Consider the following 4178-nt stretch of genomic DNA (forward strand, 5'->3'; position numbering starts at 1 on the left):
CATTTTTTATTTATGATTTAAAGCTTTAGTAATTAAATAATAATAAGGATTTTATATATTTTAAGTTGAATAATTAAATTTTTAACTTTATTTTATGATTATAGAAGAAATTAATTTTTATTATCTCTAATAATTAAATTAGAGTATTTATTTAAAAATAAATTTTAAATTAATAATTAAATAATATTTTTATAGATATTATTATTAGATTAAATTTTTTTAAATTAATATTCTACCAAAATTCTAATTCCCAAATCAAAATCTTAATTTAACCCTAAATTCCCAAATTAACACCCATTAACCCTAACCTAACCCTAATTTCACTGCCTCACCGCCATTCACCACCACACTTCCCCTTTTTACCATCAGCAGCCACCAAACCCCCATTTTCCTTTCCCTCCACACCGCAGCACACACACACACATGGACCTCCCTCTCGACACCCACACTCAGCCTCACACACCTCCCTCACCCTCTATTGTTGCGCCATCCTACACACAGAGAGAGAGAGAGAGAAACAGAGGAGAATCGCCGGCAGAAGGAGAGGTCATCGCCGCTGTCGAATCGTCGAGTCATCGCGCCTTGCCACCGCGTAGCCGCCAAACTGCATGCATCGTCGCCGCAGTTGGAGGAAGCCCGTATCGCCGTCTTTCTCGCCGTTGCCAGAGAAGCCCGAGGAGACGGGGAGACAGAACACGAAGGATGCCATCCGCGTCACTTCTTCGTATATTTTGTTCCGTCTTTTGCATGCTGATTCCCTTTTGTTGGTTTTCTGCGCTTGTCAAAGTTCAAACCTTTCTCTGATTTGGATGGATCTAGTTCCAGTTTCTCAGAATTTGGTCTTCTGGGGTGTCGAGGATACTTGAACGTCACTGATTCTACTTCAAAGGTTTCTTCTTTTGTTCATTCTTCAATTGAGGGAATAGCTTCTGGATTTTTGTTTTTTGTTTTTTGTGGTTTGTTTGATTTATGCTATTTTGGTTGTGCTGGAAATACAAAAAGGGGGTTTCTCTTATCTTTGAGGGAAAATTGATTGGGGGTGTTCTACTGTTCTCAGTTGAGGTTGACTATTGTCAATTTACCTTCAAAAAGAGTGATTTGAGTTGAAGTTAATTAATTAACTTCTATTCAAAGGTAGGTACAATAGCTTTGATAATCCCTTGGAATCATATGACACAAATAAAAGTTTCATTAATGGTATACTTTTAATAAACTTTACAATTTTGTGATCATATTTTTGTTGACTTGCTGTGTTCTATGGTGCATGTCGAACAAAAAGCTCAAAGTATTGCTTTAGAATTACTTTTGGTTGATTAAATCGTGCAATTAATTACAAAATATCATATTAAATTAATTGTAGATCCTCTACTAATTCTTTCTAATATGAAATTGTTTGCTGCCATGTGCTTACTATGTATAGTTTGGCTGATATAATTAGATGTTCTTTGCAGACCTAATTAATTTGGATTCATTAGCACATTATAGTTCTCTTACTAGTTATTTTCTGCAACCATTAAAATGTGCATTGGCGGCCCCTATGCCAATGGCAAGTTGGTGAGCATGTAACTACCTTTGTAAAATATGTGTCATATGACATTATGTTAGCTTTAACTTCCATTGCATTATTGTTATATTGATGTCAAATTTTTGTCAAGCTGAATTTGTGCCTTTTAATTCTGTTTCTGAATCTAAAAAGGAAGTCCATAATGTTGAATAAGTGCTCTTTCTCCATTTACTAAATTGCTCATGTTTGAAGTTGTTTGTGAATTTTTAATATTAAATTATGAATAATTTATTATGTAAAATTGTAAAATTTTGAATTTTATCAAGTTAGAAATTATTGAATTTATATATTTAAAATTATATATAAATTTTTTAATAATTTTATTTAATATTTAATTAGTTGAACCTCGGTCGAACCAGTAAACCATTGAACCAATGACTTTACCGATTTATTGACCGGTCCGGTTCTCGCAACCTTGATTATTATTACATCTTGAATTTGTTGTTAAAAGTTGAGTTTGTTGCTGAAATTATGATTTAGCTAATTTTGTTTTGCTGAATACTAGGGATTCGAAAACTATCAAAGTTGAATTTGTTGTTGCAAATTATGATTTGAGATGAATTTGTTGTCGTATGTTGAATTGTTGCTGAACATATCACTGAGCTTTAGTTTTGAAAGGCAGAATGGAGATGTATCCCAAGTGAGTTAAATACTTCTGCAATAAATAATTCATGTCAATGCTATTTCCTGTGCTTGCCAAATTGGTTTTGTTGATAAATAGTTGTTGAGTTTCTTTGGTAATATATACTGTATCTCTTCAAGTACTTTATATTGTTTTATGATGTGTCATATACTATGATGTGGATGTGTGTTGTATAGTGTGTACTAGCTATTATATGTGTGATGTATATATGTTTTAATGATATTTTTTTTTCCTAAGTTGAAGAAGAATAAATGTAGGTGTTTATGTCTAATGTGATTTTACTTTGCATGTTAATGAAGTAGGTGCTGAGCTTTCAAATGGTAAAGTGGCTGAAACAAAAGTTCTCGAGCGTTGAGAAGAAAGAATAGTAATACCAGAAACAATCTATCCTGGCAGAGTCTAAGTTGTATTGCTCTCACGATTGTGGAACAATTCTGTTAATAGTGTCTACTTAGTGTTAGCGTATATATCACTGTATAAAACTAAGATTGAGATAAGTGTATTCACTCAACTATATTGATATGTTAGCTGGTTACTTTAATTACAACTTATCTTAATTGTTGATAATTATTTTTTATTTTTTAGATTTATTTTGTGATTATAATCATTTTGGGATGTAATTATGCTTTAGAAAAAATTAAATCTCATAAAACAAATAAGGCTATGGTCACGGTTTTGTGGGGTGACCATAGATAAGCTATGGACACAGTGAAAAACAGTGACCATAGATAAGGCTATGGTCACGGTTTTAAGGTGGGGTGACCATAGAGGCTATGGTCACGGCGAAAAACCGTGACCATAGAGGCTATGGTCACGGTAAAAATCGTGGCCATAGATAGGGCTATGGTCACGATTTTAAGTGGGGTGACCATAGAGGCTATGATCACGGTAAAAACTGTGACCATAGATAGGGCTATGGTCACGATTTTAAGGTGGGGTGACCATAGAGCTATGGTCACGGCAAAAACTGTTTTTAAGGTGGGGTGACCATAGATATGGCTATGGTCACGGTTTTAAGAAGGGGTGACCATAGAGTCTATGGTCACGGTTTTAAGGAGGGGTGAGCATAGGGGTTATGGTCATGGTTTTTACGCGTGACCATAGATTAACCTATGATCACGGTGAAAAAACTTGGCCTAAAGTGTCAGAATTTGAAAATTGAAATCGTGACCATAGATAAAAAAACCGTGACCATACCTATGGCCACGAGAGAATAAACCACGGTAAAAAATCGTGACCATAGATCCAAAACCGTGACTATAGATCTATAGTCACCCTTTTTACTAGCTATGGTCACGGTTTTTTACCGTGACCATAGGCCTTTTTTTGGTAGCGAATGACCATGCCAAGCAGTGGTGAGGCCAGGCGCAACGATGCTGGTGAAAGAGGCGGACATAGGGATGGTGCGAACAGGGATCGCGGAGGTAGAAGTGAGATAGATAAAGGAGTCAAAGACATAGTGGATGTGAAGGTGGTGGTGAACGGTGGTGAACGACGATAGTGACAGACCTGCCAACGAAAGTTGCATCCTTGGGAGATAGGAGAAAAGCGCTGCAGTGAGGGTTTTCCAGATTTTCCAGATCTATGGGTGAGGGTATTTTTTTAAATTTTTTATTTTAAAATAATTTTGATAAAATATACTATTTAATTATGATCAATCATATGTAGTTAATGATATATACGTATTAGTATTTGTAGAAAAATAATATTTAATATATCTTTAAAATAGATTAAATTTTAATTTTTAAAATTATTTAATAATTTATTGATTGAAATTAATAATATCACATGTCTATATTTTATTAGTCCTTATCAATGGGATATGGGATATGAGAACAATCCCCTTTGATTATATTTGTTATAATTAGGAATGCAAATATGGAATTGACCTTCAAATTTTGATACTATTCTCAATTTGTTTATCCTTATTAATCTTGATTTTTATTTGTAAAATCTATTATCTATATCTAT

The 4178-nt window shown here is 33.9% G+C and overlaps 1 long non-coding RNA gene across 1 annotated transcript; it reads left to right on the top strand.

Moving 5' to 3' along the window:
• The first annotated feature begins 329 nt into the window (after positions 1-329).
• Positions 330-2758, top strand: LOC114925704 (uncharacterized). The gene is made up of 2 exons (XR_003815260.2): positions 330-889; positions 2510-2758. It is a non-coding gene; the product is annotated as an uncharacterized lncRNA (long non-coding RNA).
• Positions 2759-4178: the final 1420 nt, after the last annotated feature.

Source organism: Arachis hypogaea, chromosome 17, assembly GCF_003086295.3.
Source record: "Arachis hypogaea cultivar Tifrunner chromosome 17, arahy.Tifrunner.gnm2.J5K5, whole genome shotgun sequence".
Lineage (NCBI taxonomy): Eukaryota > Viridiplantae > Streptophyta > Magnoliopsida > Fabales > Fabaceae > Arachis > Arachis hypogaea.